The sequence below is a fragment of the Bubalus kerabau genome, chromosome 5, assembly GCF_029407905.1.
Source record: "Bubalus kerabau isolate K-KA32 ecotype Philippines breed swamp buffalo chromosome 5, PCC_UOA_SB_1v2, whole genome shotgun sequence".
In the NCBI taxonomy this organism is placed as follows: Eukaryota; Metazoa; Chordata; class Mammalia; order Artiodactyla; family Bovidae; genus Bubalus; species Bubalus kerabau.
In genome coordinates, this window is record NC_073628.1 from 39085899 (window position 1) to 39113823 (window position 27925).

Here is a 27925-nt window from a genome sequence, read left to right on the forward strand (position 1 = left end):
AAGACAGGCAGGCGAGGGCAGCCAGAGCCGCAAGGGGGCAATCGCGGCCCCAGAGAGGCATCCTCTATGAAACCGCAAGCAGGCTTCATTGTTAACCAAGACTTCTTCGGATTCTGAATGGTCGACATCTGCCAGGAGGGTCGCAGCCAGAGATCAGCTCCCCAGAAGAGACACACAGCACACCTGAGAAGATGTGCCCATTGTACACCCAGAAATCCAAGCGGCTGGGACAGGGGAGGCAAGAAGACATAGCCTCCAATTGGAGGCAACTGTGCTCGCCAAGCACCTGGTCACGTGAGCTGCTTAGACCTGGGACGGGCACAAAACGCAGGCCCAACCAAGTCTGAGTCTTTGTGGACTATCTGAGAACCTGAACAGCTTAGACCTGGGAAGTGCATGCAACCCAGGGCCCGCCTCAGACAGTTCCCAGCAGAGCAACCTAGAGCCTGGGCAGTGTAGAGAGGGAAAGCACACACGCTGTGAGTGGGGGCAAACCCAGTGTGGCCGAGACACTGCGAGCACTCCCCACACATGCCAGTGATATTTGTTTGCAGTGTTCCTCCCTCCCCACAGCACGACTGAACAACTGAGCCAAAAAAAAGTGATCACCACTGCCCCCTTGTGTCAGGGCGGAAATTAGACACTGAAGAGACCAGCAAACAGAAGCTACAATAAACAGAGGGAACCGCTTAGAAAGTGACAGGTGCAATAGATAAAGTCCTGTAGTTAGCACCGACTATATAAGAAGGGGCCTATAGATCTTGAGAAGTATAAGCCAGATCAAGGAACTATCTGAAAATGAACTGACCCCACAGTTTCCGCAACAGCTCCAGAGAAAGTCCTAGATATATTTTTACTATTATCATTTTTTTAATTTTTAATTTTTTTTATTTTTAAGTTCTCTGTCACTCCTTTAATTTTCATTTTTATAACCTAGTATTACCTTGCAAAAAAAAGACCCTATTTTTAAAGCAAGCTTCATATAAATATTGTATAATTTTTGTGACTTGTGTTTTTTTAATATTGTATTTTTGAGAATCTAACCTCTACTCTAGATTTTTGATCTTTACTTTTTGGTATTTGTTATCAATTTTGTACCTTTAAGAACCCAATCTTCAGTACCCATTTTTACTTGGGAGCGAGATACTGGCTTGATTGCTCTCTCCCCCTTTTGACTCTCCTTTTTCTCCACCAGGTCACCTCTATCTCCTCTCTCCCACTTCTCTCTACCCAACTCTATGAATCTCTTTGTGTGTTCCAGGCTGTAGAGAACACTTAGGGAACTGATTACTGGCTAGATCTGTCTCTCTCCTTTTGATTCCCCCCTCTATCCTCCTGGCCACCTCTGTCTCCTTCCTCCCTCTTCTCTTCTCTGTGTAACTCTGTGACCATCTCTGAGGGATCCAGACTGTGAAGAGCACATAGGAAAGTGATTACTGGCTAGCTTGTTCTCTGCCCTTTTGATTCCCCCTCTTCTCCTCCAGGTCACCTCTATCTCCCTCCTCCCTCTTCTCTTCTCCATGTAACTCTGTGTACCTCTCCAGATGTCCCTCACTGTGGAGAAACTTTTCATCATTAACCTAGATGTTTTATCAATGGTGCTGTATAGATGGAGAAGTCTTGAGGCTACTGTAAGAATAAGACTGAAAACCAGAGGCAGGAGGCTTAAGTCCAAATCCTGAGAACACCAGAGAACTCCTGACTCCAGGGAACATTAATTGATAGGAGCTGATCAAAAGCCTCCATACCTACACTGAAACCCGCACCACCCAAGGGCCAACAAGTTCCAGAGCAAGACATACCATGCAAATTCTCCAATAACACAGGAATACAGCCCTGAGCTTCAATATACATGCTGCCCAGAGCCACACCAAACCCACTTACATCTCAAAACTCACTAGTGGACAATTCATTGCACTCCAGAGAGAAGAAATCCAGCTCCACCCACCAGAACACCGACACAAGCTTCCCTAACCAGGAAACCTTGACAAGACACCCATCCAAACCCACCCACAGCAAGGAACCCCCCACAATAAACAGGAACTACAAACTGCCAGAATACGGAAAGGCCACCCCAAACACAGCAATATAAACAAGATGAAAAGGCAGAGAAATACTCAGCAGGTAAAGGAACAGGATAAATGCCCACCAAACCAAACCAAAGAGGAAGAGATAGGAAATTTACCTGATAAAGAATTCTGAATAATGATAGTGAAAATGATCCAAAATCTTGAAAACAAAATGGAGTTAAAGATAAATAGCCTGGAGACAAGGATTGAGAAGATGCAAGAAAGGTTTAACAAGGACCTAGAAGACATTTTTAAAAAAGAGTCAATATATAATGAATAATACAATAAATGAGATCAAAAACACTCTGGAGGGAACCAACAGTAGAATAACGGAGGCAAAAGATAGGATAAATCAGGTAGAAGATAGAATGGTAGAAATAAATGAAACAGAGAGGAAAAAAGAATTAAAAGAAATGAGGACAATCTCAGAGACCTCTGGGAAAATGTTAAACGCCAAAACATTCAAATCATAGGAGTCCCAGAAGAAGAAGACAAAAAGAAAGACCATGAGAAAATACTTGAGGAGATAATAGTTGAAAACTTCCCTAAAATGGGGAAGGAAATAGTCACCCAAGTCCAAGAAACCCAGAGAGTCCCAAACAGGATAAACTCAAGGCAAAACACCCCAAGACACATATTAATCAAATTAACAAAGATCAAACACAAATAACAAATATTAAAAGCAGCAAGGGAAAAACAACAAATAACACATAAGGGGATTCCCATAAGGCTAACAGCTTATCTTTCAATAGAAACTCTTCAGGCCAGAAGGGAATGGCAGGACATACTTAAAGTGATGAAAGAAAAAAATCTACAGCCCAGATTACTGTACCCAGCAAGGATCTCATTCAAGTATGAAGGAGAAATCAAAAGCTTTACAGACAAGCAAAAGCTCAGAGAATTCTGCACCACCAAACCAGCTCTCCAACAAATGCTAAAGGATATTCTCTAGACATGAAACACAGAAAGGGTGTATAAACTCGAACCCAAAACAACAAAGTAAATGGCAACAGAATCATACTTATCAATAATTACCTTAAATGTAAATGGGTTGAATGCCCCAACCAAAAGACAAAGACTGGCTGAATGGATACAAAAACAAGATCCCTACATATGTTGTCTACAAGAGACCCACCTCAAAACAAGGGACATATACAGGCTGAAAGTGAAGGGCTGGAGAAAGATATTCCATGCAAATAAAGACCAAAATAAAGCAGGAGTAGCAATACTCATATCAGATAACATAGACTTTAAAACAAAGGCTGTGAAAAGAGACAGTGAAGGACACTACATAATGATCAAAGGATCAATCCAAGAAGATATAACAATTATAAATATATATGCACCCAACATGGGAGCACCTCAATATGTAAGACAAATCCTAACAAGTATGAAAGGGGAAATTAACAATAACACAATAATAGTGGGAGACTTTAATACCCCACTCACACCTATGGATAGATCAACTAAACAGAAAATTAACAAGGAAACACAAACTTTAAATGACACAATAGACCAGTTAGACCTAATTGATATCTATAGGACATTTCACCCCAAAACAATGAATTTCACCTTTTTCTCAAGTGCACACAGAACCCTCTCCAGGATAGACCACATCCTGGGCCATAAATCTAGCCTTGGTAAATTCAACAAATTGAAATAATTCCAAGCATCTTTTCTAATCACAATGCTGTAAGATTAGATATCAATTACAGGAGAAAAACTATTAAAAATTCCAATATCTGGAGGCTGAACAACACAATGCTGAATAACCAACAAATCACAGAAGAAATCAAAATATGCATGGAAATGAATGAAAATGAAAACACAACAACCCAAAACCTGTGGGACACTGTAAAAACAATGCTAGGGGAAGGTTCATAGCAATACAGGCATACCTCAAGAAACAAGAAAAAAGTCAAATAAATAACCTAACTCTACACCTAAAGCCACTAGAAAAGGATGAAATGAAGAACCCCAGGGTTAGTAGAAGGAAAGAAATCTTAAAAATTAGGGCAGAAATAAATGCAAAAGAAACAAAAGAGACCATAGCAAAAATCAACAAAGCCAAAAGCTGGTTCTTTGCAAGACTAAATAAAATTGACAAACCATTAGCCAGACTCATCAAGAAACAAAGGGAGAAAAATCAAATCAATAAAATTAGAAATGAAAATGGAGAGATCACAACAGACAACACAGAAATACAAAGGGTCATAAGAGACTACTATCAGCAACTATATGCCAATAAAATGAACAACTTGGAAGAAATGGACAAATTCTTAGAAAAGTACAACTTTCCAAAACTGGACCAGGAAGAAATAGAAAATCTTAACAGACCCATCACAAGCATGGAAATTGAAACTCTAATCAGAAATCTTCCAGCAAACAAAAGCCCAGGACCAGATAGCTTCACAGCTGAATTCTACAAAAAATTTAGAGAAGAGCTAACACCTATCCTACTCAAATTCTTCCAGAAAATTGCAGAGGAAGGTAAACTTCCAAACTCATTCTATGAGGCCACCATCACCCTAATACCAAAACCAGACAATGATGCCACAAAAAAAGAAAACTACAGGCCAATACCACTGATGAACATAGATGCAAAAATCCTTAACAAAATTCTAGCAAACAGAATCCAACAACACATTAAAAAGATCATACACCAGGACCAAATGGGCTTTATCCCAGGGATGCAAGGATTCTTCAATATCCACAAATCAATCAATGTAATACACCACATTAACAAATTGAAAGATAAAAACCATATGATTCTCAATAGATGCAGAGAAAGCCTCTGACAAAATTCAACATCCATTTATGATCAAAACTCTCCAGAAAGCAGGAATAGAAGGAACACACCTCAACATAATACAAGCTATATATGACAAACCCACAGCAAACATTATCCTCAATGGTGAAAAATTGTAAGCATTTTCCCGAAAGTAAGGAACAAGACAAGGGTGCCCACTCTCACCACTACTATTCAACATAGTTTTGGAAGTTTTTGGCCCCAGCAATCAGAGCAGAAAAAGAAATACAAGGATCCAGATTGGAAAAGAAGAAGTAAAACTCTCACTATTTGCAGATGACATGATCCTCTACATAGAAAACCCTAAAGATTCCACCAGAAAATTACTAAAGTTAATCAATGAATATAGTAAAGTTGCAGGATATAAAAAGAAGACACAGAAATTCCTTGCATTCGTATACACTGACAATAAGAAAACAGAAGAGAAATTAAGGAAACAATTCCATTCACCATTTCAACAAAAAGAATAAAATACTTAGGAACATATCTACCTAAAGAAACAAAAGGCCTATACATATAGAAAACTATAAAACACTAGTGAAAGAAATCAAAGAGGACATAAATAGATGGTGAAATATACCATGTTCATGGATTGGAAGAATCAATATAGTGAAAATGAGTATACTATCCAAAGCAATCTATAGATTCAATGCAATCCCTATCAAGCTAACAATGGTATTTTTCAGAGAACTAGAACAAATAATTTCACAATTTGTATGGAAATACAAAACACCTCGAATAGCAAAAGCAATCTTCAGAAAGAAGAATGGAACTGGAGGAATCAACCTGCCTGACTTCAGGCTCTACTACAAAGCCACAGTCATCAAGACAGTATGGTACTGGCACAAAGACAGAAATATAGATCAATGGAACAAAATAAAAAGCCCAGAGATAGATCCACACACCTATGGACACCTTATCTTCGACAAAGTAGGCGAGGATATACAATGGACAAAAGACAATCTCTTTAACAAGTGGTGCTGGGAAAACTGGTCAAGCACTGGTAAAAGAATGAAACTGGAATGCTTTTTAACATCATACACAAAAATAAACTCAAAATGGATTAAAGATCTAAATGTAAGACCAGAAACTATAAAACTCCTAGAGGAGAACATAGGCAAAACAGTCTCCGACATAAACCACAGCAGGATCCTCTATAACCCACCTCCCAGAATACTGGAAATAAAAGCAAAAATAAACAAATGGGACCTAATTAAACTTAAAAGCTTTTGCACAACAAAGGAAACAATAAGCAATGTGAAAAGACAGCCTTCAGAATGGGAGAAGATAATAGCAAACGAAGTAATGGACAAAGAATTAATCTCAAAAATATACAAGCAACTCCTGCAGCTGAATTCCAGAAAAATAAATGACCCAATCAAAAAGTGGGTCAAAGAACTAAACAGACATTTCTCCAAAGAAGACATACAGATGGCTAACAAACACATGAAAAGATGCTCAACATCACTCATTATCAGAAAAATGCAAATCAAAACCACTATGAGGTACCATTTTACACCAGTCAGAATGGCTACGATCCAAAAGTCTACAATCAATAAATGCTGGAGAGGGTGTGGAGAAAAGGGAACACTCTTACACTGTTGGTGGGAATGCACACTAGTCCAGCCACTATGGAGAACAGTGTGGAGATTCCTTAAAAAACTGGAAATAGAACTGCCTTATGACCCAGCAATCCCACTGCTGGGCATACACACTGAGGAAACCAGAACTGAAACAGACACATGTACCCCAATGTTCCTCACAGTGCAGTTTATAATAGCCAGGACATGGAAGCAACCTTGATGTCCATCAGCAGACGAATGGATAAGAAAGCTGTGGTACATATACACAATGGAGTATTACTCAGCCATTAAAAAGAATACATTTGAATCAGTTCTAATGAGGTGGATGAAACTGGAGCCTATTATACAGAGTGAAGTAAGCCAGAAAGAAAAACACCAATACAGTATACTAACACATATATATGGAATTTAGAAAGAGGGTAACGAGAACCCTGTATGCAAGACAGCAAAAGAACCCTGTATGCGAGACAGCAAAAGAGACACAGACTGTATAGAACAGTTTTTGGACTCTGTGGGAGAAGGTGAGGGTGGGATGATTTGGGAGAATCACACTGAAACATGTATATTATCATATGTGAAACCAATCACTAGTCCAGGTTCGATGCATGAGACAGGGTGCTCGGGGCTGGTGCACTGGGATGACAAAGAGGGATGGGATGGGGAGGAACGTGGGAAGGGGTTCAGGATGGGGAACACATGTACACCCATGGCGGATTCATGTCAATGTATGCCAAAACCATAAAATAGTGTAAAGTAATTAGCCTCCAATTAAAATAAATAAATTTATATGAATAAAAAATAAAGTTTTGAATTCCTTAAAAAAATAGATCTTTACATTTTTACTTGACATGTACACATTATTCTAAATTTCAAAACACAGACAAATAAAGCACAGAATGTCTTTAACACAGACTATGTGAAAAAAAGAAAAAACAATTAATAATCATTTGTATTTTGAAAAACTATGTAAACGTGGTTGTTCCTGTGTTCACTAGAAAAAAGTTTTATTTGAAATGACCCTTATTTTGAAAGTGCCATGAACTCAGAGACAGGGAATACTTTTAGCTAGCTGATACCTACCAAGATGTTATTAAGACTCCCATGCCATATTGTTAATATGGTAATATCAGTGAACGAATAAAGAAAGAACCCATTTAGAGTGCTAATTAACATATTTATACTTAAGAGGACTACAAACATGTCTGGTTCTTTGCTGGTCATTTTTTAAAAATCTATCACTGGAAGAAAACTCCTAAAGACAAGATTATCAAATCAAATTAAAAGAATGCTACTGGGGACAATAGAATTAAACATCTCAGCAGCCATGTAAAATGGGCCAAATTACTATGGTGAAATTTAATGAAGACAAATATAAACAATCCACTGAGACTCTAAGAATCAAATACACAAGTACATGATGATTAAGATATTAAGTAATTGCCATTATGTAGAAAAAGGCCCAGACAGAAGTTCAATATGAATCAATATTGTGCCATGAAAATACCTAGTTTAGTCTTAGACTTTAGCACTGGAAGTGTAATATCCAAACAAGTGATGAAAACCCCCCTATGCTTTGGGCTGATCACATATTAAGTACTGCTTACACTTACAAACAAAAGACTGAGGCACACTGAAAAACAACACCTAGAAATAAGGTCAAAGGACAAATAATTGAAAATGCCCAAGAAAAATACTAAAACTGTTCTCACATATTTGAAATACTGTAACATAGATGCTATGTTACCCAATCCCAGAAAGCAGTGAGCATGCATGCTTGGTCATTCAGTCATGTTCGACTCTTTGCGACCCCATGGACTGTAGCCCACCAGGCTCCTCTGTCCATGGGATTCTACAGACAAGAATACTGGAGTAAGAATACTGGAGTTAGTATTCCCTTCTCCAGGGGAGTTTCCTGACTCAGGGATCGAACCTGAGTTCGATCCTTTACTTTTTTTCAGGATTCTTTACTTTTTTAACCACCATGGAAGCCCCAACAGATAGCAGACCTAAGATTTAAAAAGATATAAGACTGAAGTGAAATCTGGACATCTCACCTTCTCATATAATAGTAAATTTGAGGAGCAAAGTATTTTATAGATAGGAACCTTGAAAGGAACAATTCCATGTGGACCTTGCATCAGCTGACCCAGCAAGACAAGGGAACCCAATTTCACCAGACTCTACCCAAAAAAGTGAATTCCCAGAAATTAGCACAACAGGATAACCTTGCTTTCCTTCACATGATCAGCTGACCTCATCATGGAAACAGTCCTGAGTAAACCATTTCTGCAGGCAGGCCTGTGCGTTCTACAGCTTCCTTACCCCATTTCTCAGCCCTGTTCTAACATGTTAGGTTCTCAGTACTGCTTCTAGTACTACTTTTAGTTCAGTTGCTCAGTTGTGTCTGGTTCTGCGACCCCATGAACTGCAGCACACCAGGCCTCACTGTCCATCACCAACTAGAGAGCCTACCCAAACCTGTGTCCGTTGAGTCGGTGATACCATCCAACCATCTCATCCTCTGCCATCCCCTTCTCCTCCTGCCCTCAATCTTTCCCAGTATCAGGGGCTTTTCAAATGAGTCAGCTCTTCGCATGAGGTGGCCAAAGTATTGGAATTTCAGCTTCAACATCAGTCCTTCCAGTGAATATTCAGGACTGATCTCCTTGCAGTCCAAGGGACTCTCAAGAGTCCTCTCCAACACCACAGTTCAAAAGCACCAATTCTTCTGCGCTCAGCTTTCCTTATAGTCCAACTTTCACATCCATACATGACTACTGGAAAAACCATAGCCTTGACTAAATGGACCTTTGTAGACAATGGAATGTCTCTGCTTTTTAATATGCTGTCTAGGTTGGTCATAACTTTCCTTCCAAGGAGTAAGCGTCTTTTAATTTCATGGCTGCAATCAGTATTTGCAGTGATTTTGGAGCCCAAAAAAATAAATCAGCCACTGTTTCCATGGTTTACCCATCTATTTGGCATGAAGTGATGGGACTGGATGCCATGATCTTAGTTTACCAGGCCTTAAACTACTGGAGGTTTATCAAAGCCTAAGTGACAGGAGGAAAGAGAAATACCCAACTCCAGCCAACTCTGGCCATTCTGACCCAACTAAGTGTGTGTGTGTGTTGGGGGGAGGGGGGAGGAACAAGTTTACATATCAAGAGCACAGGCTCATTAAAAAAACTGAGACTTATTCACAGGACTACAGATTGCTTCTCCTTCCCCCGTACCTAACCACAACATGACTAAAGGTCAATATTCTACAAGGCCTTTCACCCCATACCTTAGGCTTGGCTTGTAACAAAAACTTAAAAGCATACTAAAAGGCAAAAGGGCACAGTGTGAAGAGGAGGCGCAAACATCAGAACCACAAACAGATATGGCAGGGATGCTGGAATTATTAGACCAGGATTTTAAAACTGTAATTTAAATAATAATGGCTTTAATGAATAAAGTTGACAAAGTGCAATGATAGAATAACAGTTTAAGCAGACAAATGAAATTTTTATGATGAAAAAAATTCTGCAGATCAAAAACAACACTGTAACAGAAATAAAGAATAACTTTGATGGGCTCATTAACAGACTGGGCATAGCAGAGGAAAGATTCTCTTCCTTGAGAATGTCAATAGAAACTTCCAAAGCAGAAAAGCAAAGAAAAAAAGGACAGAATATTCTAAAACTATGGGACAAACATAAAAGGTATAACATATAAATAATGAAAAAGAGAAACATAAAATAAATATTGAAGTAATAATGAATGAAAATCGCCCCCTCCCAAAATCAATGTCAGACACCAAACTAAAGATGAAAATTAGAGAACACCAAGTAGGGTAAATGCAAAACAAATAAACAAACACTGCTGCTGCTGCTGCTGCTAAGTCGCTTCAGTCGTGTCCAACTCTGTGCGACCCCATAGATGGCAGCCCACCAGGCTCCCCCGTCCCTGGGATTCTCCAGGCAAGAACACTGGAGTGGGTTGCTATTTCCTTCTCTAATGCATGAAAGTGAAAATAGAAAGTGAAGTCACTCAGTCGTGTCTGACTTCTAGCGACCCCATGGACTGCAGCCTACCAGGCTCCTCCATCCCTGGGATTCTCCAGGCAAGAACACTGGAGTGGGTTGCCATTTCCTTCTCCAATTCATGAAAGTGAAAAGTGAAAGTGAATTCGCTCAGTCATGTCCAACTCTAAGAGACCCCATGGACTGCAGCCCACCAGGCTCCTCCGTCCATGGGATTCTCTAGGCAAGAGTACCGGAGTGGGGTGCCATTGCCTTCTCCTAAAAAACACTACAACTAAGCATATTGTAGTCAAACTGCAGAAAATCTAAGATAAATAAAAAATCTTTGGTGAAACCAAAGGGAAAAAACATCTCATCTATTGAGAAGTAAAGATAATAATCATATCCAATTTCTCCTCAGAAACTATGAAAGCAAGAAGAGCAAAGTGAAACATTCACAGTTTTGAGAGAAAAAACAACCTAGAATTATGTATCCTATGATATTATCCTTCAAAAGTAAAAAAATAAAATAAAATTTTTCTCAGAAAAACAAAATTTGGAGGAATCTGTTGCCAGTGGACCTGCCTTACAGAAAATGTTAAAAGAAGTTCTTTAGAGAGGAGAAAAATAATATAGTTCAAAAATTTGGATGTATATAAAGGAAGAGAACTGAATAAGGAGTAACTGAAGATAAAATAATAGCTTTTCTTTCTTATTCTTATTTAATGTAAACAGGTAACAGTTTGTTCAAAATAATAACAGCAACAATATTTTAGGAAAATATATATAGGTAGCTAGATAGATTTGCGTACGTATAAGTAAAACAAATGACACCAATGACATGGGAATAGGACGGAAGAATTAGAAATATTTTGTTATTATAATGTACTACTTGCAAAGCAGTAGCATGTTATTTATTAAAAGGGAACTTGGATTATTTGTAAATGTATTTTGGAAAATCCAGAGCAATCATTTAAAAAGCATAATTGAAATGAAAAGACAAGAGAGAAAGTTAAAGTGTATTAAACCTCTATTAAAACCACAAAAGTGTAGAAAACAAAAATAGGAACAAAGAACAAGAGCAATGAACAGAGTAGCAAATACAATTGCTATTGATTCAAGTATATCAGTAATTACTTTGTCAATGATCCTAATACACCAATGAAAATAGAAAGACTGTCAGAGTGGATCAAACAACAAGACCCAAATATAAGTGGTCTGCAGGAAATCCTCTTTGAGCAAAAAGAAGCAGGTCAAAAGTAAAGAGAAAGATATACAATGTGAACAGTTATGACCAACCTAGATAGCATATTGAAAAGCAGAGACATTACTTTGCCCACAAAGGTCCGTCTAGTCAAGGCTATGGTTTTTCCAGTGGTCATCTATGGATGTGAGAGTTGGACTGTGAAGAAAGCTAGGCACCGAAGAATTGATGCTTTTGAACTGTGGTGTTGGAGAAGACTCTTGAGAGTCCCTTGGACTGCAAAGGAGATCCAACCAGTCCACTCTAAAGGAGATCAGCCCTGGGTGTTCTTTGGAAGGAATGATGCTAAAGCTGAAACTCCAGTACTTTGGCCACCTCATTCAAAGAGTTGACTCATTGGAAAAGACTCTGATGCTGGGAGGGATTGGGGGCAGGAGGAGAAGGGGATGACAGAGGATGAGATGGCTGGATGGTATCACCGACTCTTTGCACATGAGTTTGAGTGAACTCCGGGAGTTTGTGATGGACAGGGAGGTCTGGCGTGCTGCAATTAATTGGGTCGCAGAGTCGGACACGACTGAGCAACTGAACTGAACTGAATCAAAAGAAAGCTAGAGTAACTAATTTCAGACAACACATACTTTAGAGTAAAGAAAGCTATCAGGGGCAAAGAAGGTTATTATATAATGATAAAAAAAAGGCCAATTCTCCTAAAAAGTACATCTTTATATATATAAAGATGATATATATATATAATGATTACATATATATACATAAAGATGATCTACATAAGGATATATATATATAAAGATGATATATATATGTGTGTGTGTATATATATATATATACCCAACAACAAAGCATCAAAACACAAGAGGCAAAATCTAATAGAACTGCAAAGAGAAATAGATGAATCCACAACTGTAGTTGGAAATATCACCCTGCATTAGAAATGTGCAGATTCATTAGAAAATCAGTAAAGATACAGTTGAACGCAACAGCATCCTCAGTCAACTAAATATCATTGACATCTACAGACTATTTCATTCAGCAATAGCAAAATAAACATTCTTCTCATTCTCCAGCTTACAAGGAACATCACCAAGACAGACCACGTTCTGAGTTATAAAATGCACCTTAACAAGATTAAAAGAATAGAAATCAGACAATAATTGCTCTCAGACCATAGTAGAATTAAACTAGAAATAAATAACAGAAATATATAAGTACAGATTTAAAAATAAATAGCAGAAAGATAACTGAAAAGTTCCAAAAATACTTGGGAGATTAAACAGCATGCTTCTAAATAATGAATCAAGAAAAATTAAGAAATATTTCAACTAAATGAAAATGAGAATACAACATATCAAAATTAGTGAGATGCAGTGAAAGCAGGGCTTAAATGGTAACTTAAAGTATTGAAAGTCTATATTAGAAAAGAAGAAAGATCTAAAATTAACCATCTAAACTTTTAACTTAGGAAACTAGAAAAGAAGAGCAAATTAAACTGAAATTAAGTAAGAAAGAAGAAATATGTAAGTTAAATTTAAAAATCAATGAATTTGAACACAGGAAATAAACAGGAAAAAAAAAAAAAAAACACAACGAATCCAAAAGCTTGGTCTTCGAAATATCCATAAAATTGACATTTCTAGCCAGGGTAACTTTTTTAAATAAAGGAGAAAAAATACATATTACTAGTATCAGAAATGAAAGATGTAACATCATTACAGATCTCATGGACATTAAAAGGATAAACAATAGGCATTATGAGTAACTCTTAGCCCTCAAACTTGATAACATAGATAAAATAGACCAATCTCTGAAAAGATACAATCTGTCAAACTCACACACAAAAAAATAGACAATCTGAATAGGTCTTTACTCATTAAAGAAACTGTACCAATCATTAACAATCTTCCAAAACAGAAAGCACCATATGGGTTTGCTGGTGAATTATACCAAACATTTAAGGAAAAAAATATATCAGTTTTTCTACAATCTCTCTCAGAAGATAGGAGAGGAAACATTTCCTAACTCTATTTATGAAGCCAGCATTCAGTTCAGTTCAGTTCAGTCACTCAGTCGTGTCCGACTCTTTCGGACCCCATGAATCGCAGCACGCCAGGCCTCCCTGTCCATCACCAACTCCCGGAGTTCGCTCAAACTCACGTCCATCAAGTCAGTGATGCCATCCAGCCATCTCATCCTCTGTCGTCCCCTTCTCCTCCTGCCCCCAATCCCTCCCAGCATCAGAGTCTTTTCCAACGAGTCAACACTTCACATGAGGTGGCCAAAGTACTGGAGCTTCAGCTTTATCATCATTCCTTCCAAAGAACACCCAGGGCTGATCTCCTTTAGAATGGACTGGTTGGATCTCCTTGCAGTCCAAGGGACTCTCAAGAGTCTTCTCCAACACCACAGTTCAAAAGCATCAATTCTTCGGTGCTCAGCTTTCTTCACAGTCCAACTCTCACATCCATAGATGACCACTGGAAAAACCATAGCCTTGACTAGACGGATCTTTGTGGGCAAGGTAACGTCTCTGCTTTTGAATATGCTGTCTAGGTTGGTCATAATTTTTCTTCTAAGGAGTAAGCATCTTTTAATTTCATGGCTGCAGTCACCATCTGCAGTTTTAGCCTATATCAAACCCTACAACTATTCACATAGCATTTATATTGTATTTGGCATAAGCAATCTAGAAATGAATTAAAGTAAACAGGAGGATGTACATAGGTTATATACAAACACTATGCAATTTTAGATACTTGAGTATCTATGGCTTTTGGTATCCTGGAACCAATCCCCAGCAGATATCATGGTACAACAGTATATGAAAAGATATTCCATGTTAATATTACAAAAAAACTTATAGATCAGTATTTCTCATAAATATAGATGCAAAAATCTTCAAGAAAAATATTATCAAATAAAATCCAACAATGTATTATAAGAATTATATAATACAACCAAGTAGGATATACCCCAGTTATGCTAGGCCGGTTCAACACTTGAAAACTGGTATAATCCATCACATCAAAAGACTAAAGAAGAAAAATCACATGATTATATCAACAGATACAGAAAAGCAAAGCATTTGACAGAATCCATCATGGCAATGATGGCAATACTGGGTACTCCAGTATTCTTGCCTGGAGAACCCCATGGACAGAGGAGCCTGGCGGGCTACCGTCTATAGGGTTGCAAACAGTCAAACACGACTGAAGGAACTGAGCATGGCACAGCAGCACCCATCCAAGATAAAGACTGTAAGCATATTCCTCAACTTGACAAGGGATATCAGCAAAAATCGTACACATAACACCATGCTTAATGTGAGAAATTTGATGATCAGGAGCAAGGAAAGATATTCCCTCACCACTGCTTTTCAACATCATACTGGTAGTTCTAGATAATTATGCATTATGCAGTCATGGATGGGAAACAAAAGATGTACATATTGGGCAAGATAAAATAAAACTATCTTTGTTCACAGATGATGTAATTGTATATTCAGAAAACTCGAAAGAATCAACATAAACACTCCTAAAATCAATACACAAATATTACAAGGTTGAAGAATTCAATTTTTTTAATACACAAAAATCAACTTCCCAATAAACTATCAATGAACAGGTGGAATTTGAAACTTAAAATATACTATTATATCAGCATCCAAAAATGAAATACTTGGACATAAATTCAACCTAAATGCAGACAATCTGCATGAGAAAAACTAAAACCTCTATTTTTAAAAAGTCCCAAAATTAAATATGTTCAGCCTTAATATCTACATGTTCCATTTTCACAGATTCAGCCACCTATGGATCAAAAATATTTATTAAAAAATTCCAGAAATTTTCTAAAAGTAGAACTTGAATTTGCTGCACACTGGCACTATTTACATATCATCTACATTGTATTTACAACTATTCACATAGCATTTATATTGTATTTGGCATAAGCAATCTAGAAATGAATTAAAGTAAACAGGAGGATGTACATAGGTTATATACAAACACTATGCAATTTTAAGATTCTTGAGTATCTATGGCTTTTGGTATCCTGGAACCAATCCCCAGCAGATATCATGGTACAACAGTCTATGAAAAGATATTCCATGTTAATATATAGGAAGATTTAATACTGTAAAGATGTCAGTTCTTCCCAACTTAATCTATAGATTCATTGTAATCCAAATCAAATCTCAGTAAATTATTCTGTGGATATCAACAAGCTGTTTCTAAAGTTTATATGGAAAGGGAAATGATCCAGAAGAGTCAACACAACATCAAAGGGGAAGAAAGTTGGAGAACTGGCACTACCCAACTTCAAGACTTACTATCAAGCTACAGTAATCAAGGTAGCATGGTAGTGGCAAAAGTACATACAGATCAGAAGAGAGACCCCAGAAATAGACCCACATAGATATAGTAGCCTCATATTTGACATATCAGTAAACTCAATAAAATGGAATGAAGACAGTTTTCAACAGCTGGTATTGGACCTGGAAATTCACATGGAAAAAAAAAAAAAAGAAAAGAAACTAAATGGCTTAATCCCTTTACTGTTCACCTGAAACTCACAACATTGTTAATCAGCTATATCCCAATACAAAATAAACAGTTTAAAATAAAAAAGAAACTAAACTAAAAAGGAATCCAGACAGACCTTACACCTTTCACAAAAATTAATTCAAAATGGATCATAGACCTAAATATAAAAGGCAAAATTTTAAAATTCCTAAGGGATAGCATAAATCTAGAGAAAATCTAGATGACCTTGGACAAGGCAATGACTTTATAGATAGCAAAGGCATTATCCCTAATAGAAATAACTGATAAACTGAGCTTCATTAAAATTAAAAACTTTTGCTCTGTGAAAGACAATGTCAAAGGAATGAGAAGATACACCAGAGACTAGGGGGGTAAAAAAAAAAAATTAGCACAAGACATCTGATAAAGGACTATTATCCAAAATATATTTAAAAAACAACCTTAAAATTCAATAATTAGAAAATGAAAACCCACCTAGAAATGAGCTAAAGATCTGGCACCTCACAAAGATATACAGATGTCAAGTTTTTATATGAAAAGATGTTCAACAGCATACATCATTCGGAAGTTACAAATTAAAAGTGAGACCCCATCACAGAAGACTGAGTGTGTGCTCAGTTATGTCTTCGTGAGCCCATAGACTGTAGCTCACCAGGCTCCTCTGTCCATGAAATTTTTCAGGCAAGGATACTGGAGTGGATTGCCTTTTCCTACTCCAGGGGGTTCTTCCCAATCCAAGGATCAAATCCATGTCTCTTGTGTAGCCTACGTGGACAGGTGGATTCTTCACCACTACGCCATGTGGGAAGCCCATCCTATAAGATTAGAATGGCTAAAATCTAAAACAGTGACAATGCCAACTGCTGATGAATGTGTGGAGCCCAGGGACTTTTATTGATTGCTCGTGGGAATGTAAAATGGTATAATCACTCTGGAAGACAGTCTGGCAATTTCCTACAAAAGTAAGCACACTTTTACCATATGATACAGCAATTGTGCTTCTTGGTATTTACTCAAATGAACTGAAAACCAATGTCAACACAAAAACCTGCCCAGAAAATATATCAATTTCCTTCATAACTGCCAAAACTAAGAAGCAATCAAGAATATCGTTCAGTAGGTTAATGGATAAAAAACTGTGGTACCTCCAGACAGTGAAACATTATTCATCACTAAAATGAAATGAGCTATCAAGCCATGAAAAGACTCAATGCATATTACTAAGTGAAAGAACCCAATCTGAAAAGGTTACAAACCATATGATTCCAAAGAGATGAAATTCTGGAAAAGACTGTCAAGGTCTTTTCACTTTCATGCATTGGAGAAGGAAATGGCAACCCACTCCAGTGTTCTTGCCTGGAGAATCCCAGGGACGGGGGAACCTGGTGGGCTTCCATCTATGGGGTCGCACAGAGTCGGACACGACTGAAGCGACTTATCAGCAGCAGCAGCAGGGAAGAAGGATGGATGTGAATAGGCAGAGCACAGAGGATTTGTGGAGCAATTAAACAAATTTGTATGATATTATAATGGTGGATATATGTCATTCATTTGTCAAAGCCCATAGAATGAACAACACCGAGGATGAACTCTGGTGTAACCTATGGACTTTATGTGATAATCATGTATCCATGTAGGTTCATGGATTGTTAACAAATGTACCTTCATACTGCAAGACCTTGACACTACAGGAGGCTGTGCACGTGAAGGATCAAAACTCTGGACTTGCTGCTCAGTTTTGCTAAAAACCTAAAACTACTCTAAAAAAATAAAGTTTACTAAGCTAAGAGTACTTTTTTCTTTAGGTTGCTGTGAGAATTAGATCTACTATACATCAAGTATCAAGAGCAGGGTCTTGCTGGCACATCATAGTTGAAAGGTATGAGTATTAAATCGATCTTCAAATACCTTCTTTTGCCTCTTGATTCATATTTTATAGATAAAAGTCAAATTCCCTTAAGAAAGTTTTCTCTGGACTCTGAGTTTCCCCCTAGCTAACAAATATCCAATTGAAATAACTTCGAGACATGATATTGGTTCTTTTCCATCTTTTTTAATGGACTCTAGTGGTAGTAAAAGCCCATAGCTTGATCCCTAACTGCAGAAGTTGCTTTTGTCTAGAATCCCTGCTCGAGAATTAGAAAATTTGTTTTCATAATCTTGACACCTTAGTTATCATTGATTAAAACAACTAGATGCATTTTCCAGAAATCCCTCTAAGACCCTTGGTAGGTTATTAAATTCTAAACTTCTCTATACTCTGTTCTCCCCCTTTTGAAATGAGGTCATGAAAATACTCTCAGGAATAAAAAACAAAGAGAGCAGTAGGACATTAAGTCCCTGTGAGACTCTGGAAGAGAGACTGAGAAAATATCACCCAGGCCTGGTAACCCTAAGAGCTTAGCAGCTTAGTATAACATCTCTATGTCGTCATAACTTTCCCTACAGTAACACTGTCAACTGCTTGTCTCTCTACAGTGTTTAGGAGCACAGTGCAGGGAAAAGATAATGTACTTTCAAGTTGACAGACACATCCATTCCTGTGTGACTTTGGATACATAAATTCTTTAAGCACCAGGTTCCTTATTTCCAAGCTGATGATAATACCTACTCCCTTAGCTGTCTATGAACACTAAAGAAAAAATAATGTGGTTGAGTTACAGTCAATACCCAATATTTTTTTCCTGGATAATTAAAATCAGAGAATCTTCAGGTATGTTGCTCTATTTTTTTCAAAGAGATAAAAAGGAAGGAACCAAATGTTTATCACTAAGACTGCAGTCAAGAGAAGACATTAAAAAAAAAAAGTGACTCCATTCCTGTATGAACTTTTTGGCCAACCCAATACATTTACAGCCTGAAAAGATTGTGAACTCTGGCTTGATCATGCAGATTTCTCAGAGCAGAAGGAATGTTCTCAATTGGCAATCAAGTGTGGAGTAAGAGACCCTGTAAAGACAGGAGAGGATGTTCTGTAAAGTTAGCCTGTGGTATGTAATTGATTTCATTTGTTTTATTTTAGCTGGAGCTTAATTTGCATTGTCTACATCAATAGAAGAGTTCATATTGATTTCTTTAAAATGTAAATGAACCTCCTGTGTACCTTCCAGGTTTTTTTAAAGTTAAGATGAATATTGGTTTTTTATGTTTGCAATGAAAGGTACAAACAGTGAATTTGGGATTTTATAGCTTGAGGTTAAAATATGGTTTGCATGTGCAAATATTAGAAGCTAGTTAAATCTATTCACTCTTCCTCAGCACAATACTTGTAAGATCCAACTGCTTTGCACCAGCATACAAGGCCCCTCACCATCTGAAAGATACCTCATATTTCCCTCTTCTTGGAATCCTATACCCTAACCTTTCCAAAAAGTTGAAGTTCCTCAATTGTATCTCACATTTCTCACTTTCCTGTCTGGAAATACCATGCTTCTTCCTTGGAAAGTTTTCTCTTCCTTCCTTCAACCCCTCAAAGGACAGAGGATGCCTATTCATTCCTTAGGTTCCAAACATAAAGTGCCACCAACTTGATGAAGCTCCTATGAACTCTAGTTCAATATTTCCTCCTTTGTGTCTCACTGTGTACCACACACAATGCTGACTTCGGCTTCTCTTCCACTTAGTGCTGCTGCTGCTAAGTCGCTTCAGTCGTGTCTGACTCTGTGCGACCCCATAGACAGCAGCCCACCAGGCTCCTCTGTCCCTGGGATTCTCCAGGCAAGAACACTAGAGTGGGTTGCCATTTCCTTCTCCACTTAGTGCTATGGATTGTCAAAACACCACTTAGCCAATAGAAGAGGCAGAAAAAGAAATCTAAGATGAAGGTTGCCAAGTGTAGGAATGACCCATGTTATGTTTAGGGTTTTATAGAAAAATGCATTTAATGAAGAATCACACGTTGGCCCAGCAATGCATGTACTTGATCCCTTGATTCACGTAGTCCACTATTCTTCCAGTAGCCTTGTTTGTTCTCTTACTCCATAAGTTTTCACTAATATCTACATTTCTCTTTTGCTTTAGATTTACTAGCAATTCATTTATGTCTGCTAACACTGACAGCTGCCCCATCTCCTATAAGATAGAGTTTCCCACTGATTTCTTCTTTTGATCAGTACTATGTACTCAACATGTTTCTAAATTTTACATACTTTTCAAAGCTTTTCACCTTAATAAAAACACTATGTCATTACTTTCCAAATCTGTATGCTCTCATCAGAATTCCTCTCATTTCTCATTTGACCATTATTTCTGATTAATAACCTGTTAGTCTAAAATTCAGCTTAAAACTCAGAGTTTAAGTTGGTCCATATATGGCATGTTTACACACAGTATTGGAAAAGCAATTTTTAGCTCATCTGTGTTAACATTCTTATTTCTGCTTTATCATGAATTCATGGAGCATTCACAAGATTCAGTTTAACTCTATTGACCGTAATTGTCGTTTCCTGTTTTCAAATGATTATGATTCGGCCACTAGGATCATATGGCAATTCTATTTTTAGGTTTCTGAGAAACCTCCATATAGTTTTCCACAGTGGCTGCACTGATTTACATTCCCACCAGGAACATTCGAGGGTTCCCTTTACTCCACATCCCAGCCAGCATTTGCCGTGTTCTTTGTGATGATGGGCGTCCTGACAGGTGTGAGGTGATACATCATTGTGGTTTTGATTTGCATTGCCCTGATGACTAGTGATGTTGAGCATCTTCGGTCTAATGCTCTCCCAAACTGAGCTATTTCGGCCACTCGTCAATGTTGTGCATCTTTTCATGTTCCTATTGGCCATAGACATGTCCTCTTTGAAAAACATTTATTCAGTTCTTTTGCCCATTTTTTAATTGGATTATTTGCTGTTTTGACATTCAGTTGTATGAGCTGTTTACATATGTTGGATATTAATCCCTTATTGGTCACGTCATCTGCAAATATCTTCTCCCATTAAACAGGCTGATTTTGTTTTGTCAACGGTTTCCTTTGCTGTGCAGTCATTTTTAACATTGATTCCCATTTCAGACGCATTGAGAATCACAATATCTAGTATTTGCAATGTTGCAAAATTATAATTTCTTTGGCAGAGAGTGTGAATTGTCAGCAAAACTAAGACCACAAAACAAGGGAAATTTTTTAAATGTTAACAGTTTAGAGGTTAATGAAGTAGGTTAACAAAAGCTCTGACTTTGTTGATTGTTTTCCAAAAGATGCTTTTTAAAGCTGGTTCCAAGTCAAAATTTAATTGTTAATATTTTGTCATAAAATGTGTCTGTGTTAAATCTCTCTCCTTCCAGGCAACAAGAAGCCTTGCAATTCTCATTTGTACAAACACTGGAAACTAGTTGGATTTTAAAAAAATATTGTTTAATGGCTTCATAGTTGAATTAAGTGGGAACATAGCATTGTCACTGATAAGCTGTTAAATATCATTTAGCTGAACTTTGTTTATAAAAGGTGTATGGTTGCTGTGGTCTAGCTAGTGGTTGCACATATGAACATTTTTTAAATTAAGAGATTTACTGTTTTTAAGAAAGCTCATACTTCTTAAAATACTAAATTGAGATGATCTTGGTATAATGAGGATATTATTATATGCCATGCCCTATTTGATGTCACAGTATTTTATTAATATGTTTCAAGCACACATGTGTATTATGAATAACAAACCTGCTGAATTAGAGCTAAGAGAGAGTAGGAGGAGTGGATAGACAAGAAGAACAATAATTATCAGGGTTCTTTTTCTCAAAACTAAAGTTCTGGAAGAAAAAAAATTATCTCTGGCTTTCTCACGGACTCTCTCTCCCGCGTGCATGTGCTCTTTTCTTTCTATCTCTCTCTCTCACTCTCTCTCACTCTCCTGCTATCTTCTAAATAAAATAGAGCTGTAACACTGATTTGCCTAAGAGCTGTAGCATGGTTTGTCCAAGACCCAAGAGCTGTGATGCACCGAGGGCTTTAATGTCCGTCGCTCCAAATCCTTGTTTTGACGAGACAAAGAACCGAGGAACATAACACTCATGTGACATCTATGGTGCCGTGACTTGGATATAACCTGGCTGAAACAACCTCTACGTGGAAGAGGCCAAGCACAACAGGAGCCCAACTCAGTGAAGCTCCTACGCTAGAAGTGGAAGGCAAAGAAACCCAGCGCAGGGGAAGGCCCATCGTGCTGGAAACCGGGACAGCAAAAAACGAACTCAGCAGAAAGCACACACGGCCTAGTCTCAGATTCCAGAAGACCTCCGGTTAAGGTAAGAGGTCCTCGCTCCTATGGCTGGAGGGACCTTTACAATCTCTCGTTTCTTGTTTCCTTAAACCTCCCGCAAACAGGCGGGCGGCAGGGGCACAATTGAGGGACTCTGGAGAGGCTATTCCTTAGCATGTCCCAAAGGCGCTATCTGCTGAGCCCCAGTAGCTGTTACACAAGCCGAGGGAGGTTCTTCTGTCCTTTCTCTTCTCTTTGCCAAGGATCAGACCAATGAAACTGTGAGCACCGGTCAGATATTCAGCAAATTTTCCAGCGGGCTATGAAGGGGATTCCTTGGCACGTTTTCCCCACTGCTTTTTCCTCCTGTCCTTCAGCTGTCTCCCAAGACTCAAGCCCGGCCAAAACTAATGAAACTCAGGCTCTGATGCCTCATTGCAAAAATTCATTGAGAGACAAAGTGATAAGAGGTAGATTTGTTAGGATCCAGAGAGAAGCCACCCTTCAGGGTGTGAACCTTTGCTGAGGGCAAGGGCTGCAGCCATGGAATTAGGCCTGGCTAGGTTTTGTGAGGGAATGGAATTCATATGCTAATGAGTGAGAGGATCATCCCAGCCATTGGGGAACCACCCACTCCTCCCTCTTCTGACCTTGTGCCTTGGAGCTGCTTTGCCACCTCTGGGTGTGTCTGTTGGTTTATAGACTGGGGATTAAGGCTTACTTGAATTTGACTTGTCATCTTGGACCCAACTGATTTTAATTGGTTTACATTATACCCTTGTGCTATGTCATTCTTTCAAAGTTTGTGCTCTGCCTCCTTCCCTCCTGTTTCATGCTCTTTTCCTGAGCCCTGTCCAGACCCACAAGACTGCCTCTACAATCTTCTGGAGAGACAACCAGAAAATAGTTGGTCTTGGGAGGGAAATACTCTATAATATCCAACCCCCTAATCCTACCCAATACTGGTCACACTGGAGATCTTGGGGATGCCCAAACTCCATTCTGGGGGGTCCCAGGAGGTCATCACGCCTTGACCTGCCTAGGGATCGGTCTTCGAAAGGTTGTCACGCCTCAACCTATTCGGGGATCCTTTAGTCCCAAGGGTCCCAGGAGGTCGTAATGCCTCAACCTGCCCAGGGACCCAATCCTCGGGAGGCTGTCACGCCTCGACCTGCCCAGGGATTCAATCTCTAGAAGGCTGTCACGCCTCAGTCTGCCTGGGGATCTGCACCCTGACCCGGGGACGCCTGGCTCTCAGGTTGCAACAGTTCTGGGTAGGATAAGCTTCACAAAGACTCACCCCTAAGGAAGTCTACCTATGGAAACAGAAAGAAGCCTATTACTTGCGGGACTGTGCCCAGTCTTAGCAATAACTCAGGAGCCCAATGAGAACCCCATTGCCTTTCTGGAGAGGCTAAAAGAGACACTCCAAAAGTTTACCAACCTGGACTTAGATTCTTATGAGGGACGGGTGATTTTAAAGGACAAATTCCTGTCCCAATGTGCATCAGATATCAGAATTAAGTTACAGCAACTACAACAGCAGGACCCTGCTGCCTTTTTAGATGAGATGGTCCAGACAGCCACCAATACCTTTTATAACAGAACAAGAGAAGGAGGCCAAGGCCCAGGAGAAGGAGAGAAAGAAAGAGACAAGGCATGCCCAGATGCTGGCCGCCCTCCAGAGAAGCCCTATGGCAAACCCCGAGTCCTTGAAGGACAAGGTACGAGACAGACACCTGATCTGTAGACAGGCGGGGCATTGGGCCAAAGAGTGTCCAAACCATGACAAGTCTCCTAGAAAGGCTTGCCACAAATGCCATCAACTGGGACATTGGGCGGCACTCTGCCCTCGGGACTCAAGAGCCTCAAGGTCAAGTGCCAAGCCTACCCTCAAGAGGACTGAAGCGGCCCACTCCAGCCAGCCCACCTGTCACAGATAACCATCACGGTGCTGGAGCCAAGGGTGCAACTGGATGTGGCAGGTAGGTCTGAGAATTTCTTGGGTGACACAGGGGCTACCTACTCTGTCTTGATCTCCTACTCTGGAGCCTTCTCCTCCCAAACCTGTACCATTTTGGGTGCTACAGGAAAAGCAACTACTAAAAGATTCACCTGAGCACTTCTTTGTTGCTGGAATGGACAAATATATTCCCACCAGTTTCTGATGGTCCCTGAGTGTCCTACCCCCTTATTGGGAAGAGATATACTCACTAAACTGGGGACCACCCTTGTTATGGGAAGTTTTTCAGCCCCTAGAGCTCTACAGCTCCTGGTTACTACTGAAGAACCCATTACACCTTCAATAGAGAGGGACCAAAAACTATGGGAAGACAAATTAACCCCCAGGTGTGGGATCAGGGGATTCCTGGACGAGCCCACCAAGCTGAACCAGTCATCATTGTCCTCTGAGATCCCACTCGGTTTCCTAACTGGAAACAATATCCTCTCAAAAGAGACACTCGGGGCTTACCTGGGAGTTCAGATTACACACGGGTCCAGGAGGCTGTCCTCTGATCAGGTACAAGGAATCCTCCAGTTGTCCTCCCCCACGACTTGGAAACAATTGCGAGCTTTCCTGGGGCTAACTGGTTATTGTAGAATCTGGATACCCAACTATGGTCTAAATGCCGAGCCCTTATATGAAAGCTTAAAGGGACGAGATGATTCAATCCCACTGATGTGGGGAACTCCTCAAAAGAAGGCAGAGGCTACACTAAAACAGGCCTTAACTCAGACACCTGCCTTGAGCTTGCCAGGCCCAGAAAAAGCATTCCAACTTTATGTCCATGAAAGAGAGGGAATAGCCTTGGGAGTGTTAACTCAAAGGTTGGGATCTGAGCCCCAGCCTCTAGCTTAGTTATCCAAGAGGCTCGATCCAATGTCCCAAGGTTAGCCCCCTGCCTTCGAAATCTTGCAGCTATTGCAATCATGATAGAAGATGCTTAAAACTCTCCTTTGGGGGCAAACTATTTTTACCAGCCACCAAGTAAAACAACTCCTAAATGGGAGAGGCCATTTATGGATGTCTGATCAAAGAATCCTCAGATATCAAGTAATGCTGATGGAAAATCCAGGCCTCACTATATCCCCTTGTGAGGTTCTTAACCCAGCCACCCTCCTACCTACCCCCGAGGGCTCTCCCCCTTTTCACTCTTGTCTAGAAATCTTGGACCAGTGGACAAAACCCCGAGAGGGATTGTCAGAAGATCCTCTGACCAATCCTGAAGAAATCTGGTACACTGATGGAAGCAGCTTTGTCTTGGATGGAAAAAGAAGAGCCGGGTATGCAGTAGTCTCCAATTTTGAGACCATAGAGGCTAAGCCTCTGCCACCAGGTACTTCAGCCCAATTAGCTGAGCTCATAGCCCTGACTCGAGCTTTAGAGCTGGGAAAAGGAAAAAGAATAGCCATTTACACTGACTCCAAGTATGCCTTTCTGGTGCTACATGCACATGCGGCTATTTGGAAAGAAAGGGGCCACTTGACCACCCCAGGGTCCCCAGTCAAATATGGTGATCAGATTCTTAGACTCTTGGAGGCAGTCCATCTTCCCACTGAGGTTTCAGTCTCCCACTGTAAAGGACACCAAAAAGGGAACACGGAAGTGGCACGAGGGAACCAAGCAGCTGATCAGGTAGCTAGGAGAGCAGCATTACAGAACCATGACCTAATAGGGATTGCCACCTTAGTTCCACAGACTAATTTGCCAGAAACTCCTTCATATACTGAAGGTGAGACTCTTAAAGCTAAGAGCGAGGGCTTTCAAGATCATATGGGGTGGTTCCAAAAGGAGGGACTCCTTTTTCTGCCTGGAAACCTCCAATGGAAGTTGGTTAACTCCTTACATGCCACTACTCATTTAGGAGAAAAGGCCCTCCAAAGATTACTAGAAAGGTCTTTCAGAGGAACAGGCCTCCAAACAACTATAAGACAGGTGGTATCCTCTTGTCCCACTTGCCAATTAAACAACCCACAAGGAGATCGAAGACTCCAGCTGGCCCAGCCGGTCCAATGATGTGAGGCCTACCCAGGAGAGGACTGGCAGATGGACTTCACCCAGATGCCAGTTTCTCAAGGGTATAAATACCTATTAATCATGATAGATACATTCACAGGATGGATTGAAGGCTTTCCCACCCAGACTGAGAAGGCTGAGGAGGTGGTAAAAAAACTGCTCCATGAAATCATTCCACGATTTGGTCTGCCCAGGTCATTACAAAGTGACAATGGGACATCATTTACTTCTAAGGTCACCCAAGAAGTCTCGAAAGCATTGGGCATTACTTATTATCTCCATTGTGCCTGGAGGCCTCAATCTTCAGGAAAAGTATAAAGAGCCAATCAATTCTTAAAATCAGCGATAAAAAAGATAACCCAGGAGACCTCCCTGGGATGGAAGGAGGCTTTACCAATAGCTCTCCTCCGCACCCGCATTGCCCCTAAGGAACAGGTTGGTCTTAGTCCTTATGAGATGCTATATGGGAGACCTTTTGTTTATGTCAGTGACCTCTTCCTAGATCCAGAGGTTCAGACCCTCCAGTCTTATACCATGGCCATTGGGCAATTCCAACAGGATATACACTTGTGGGGTATGAACCAGGACCCAAAAGATTCTAAAGAGTCACCACTATATGCTCCAGGGACTCAAGTCCTAATTAAAGTCTGGAAAGATGGGTCCCCAAAGGCTCAACTCCAGCCCACATGGAAGGGCCCTTACCCTGTAATACTTTCTACCCTCACAGCAGTCAAGGTACCAGGACATGACTCCTGGATTCACTACTCACGAGTCAAGCCATGGAAGAAAACAGAAGAGGACACTCAATACACCTGTGAGCCCCTGGGAGATCTCAGATACCTATTCAGGACTGCAAATGAGTGTCATTCTAATGAACACGCCCAAAATCTGGTTTCTGGGGATAAGATTTCTCAGGATAACTCTAAGGAGCCAACACAGCTTGACAGAGATTGTACTCCAAGACAGACAGGAGATAGATCTTCTGATCCCTGAACAAGGAGGGACTTGAGCTATCCTGGCAATGTGAATTTAAAATTGACCAATGTCCCTACTAGTCCTTGTTATGCTATATTGATGATGCCTATGATTATTCCATGTACTGTCAATTGTCTAACCTGCTTTGTATCTGCCCAGGTCAACCAGCTATAACATGCAGTGCCAGTTCAACAAAGATATAAAACTACAGCTGACCACGGAAAATATCACACACCCTTGGACACTGCTATAAGGACTCAGGATTGAGACTAGCAAGAGGGGGAGGCCCAATACCCCTCGCCGCCCCAGTTCAGCAGGAAGTAGCCAGAAAGACCTCGACGCCCCTGTTCCCAAAGAATTGGGCCTCCCATCTCTTGAGGGGGGAATGTTAGGTAGGTAGAATATGGAAAAGGAGTCCAAAATGGCGGTGGCTAAAAGACAAGGAAGGTCAAAGGAAGGTCCGAGGACCAGAGTGAAAACTTCAGGCAGAACAAACAGCACTCC

The 27925-nt window shown here is 39.8% G+C and overlaps 1 long non-coding RNA gene across 3 annotated transcripts; it reads left to right on the forward strand.

Moving 5' to 3' along the window:
- The first annotated feature begins 21580 nt into the window (after positions 1-21580).
- On the forward strand, positions 21581-27711 carry LOC129652643 (uncharacterized). Of its 3 annotated transcripts, none has more exons than XR_008714649.1 (4): positions 21581-22474; positions 25593-25766; positions 27174-27260; positions 27362-27379. It is a non-coding gene; the product is annotated as an uncharacterized LOC129652643 (long non-coding RNA). The 3 variants fall into 3 exon arrangements; XR_008714648.1 differs by lacking the exon at positions 27362-27379 and adding an exon at positions 27581-27711 and having other exon boundaries at positions 21582-22474; XR_008714647.1 differs by having other exon boundaries at positions 21586-22474; positions 27174-27520.
- The last annotated feature ends 214 nt before the right edge of the window (positions 27712-27925 follow it).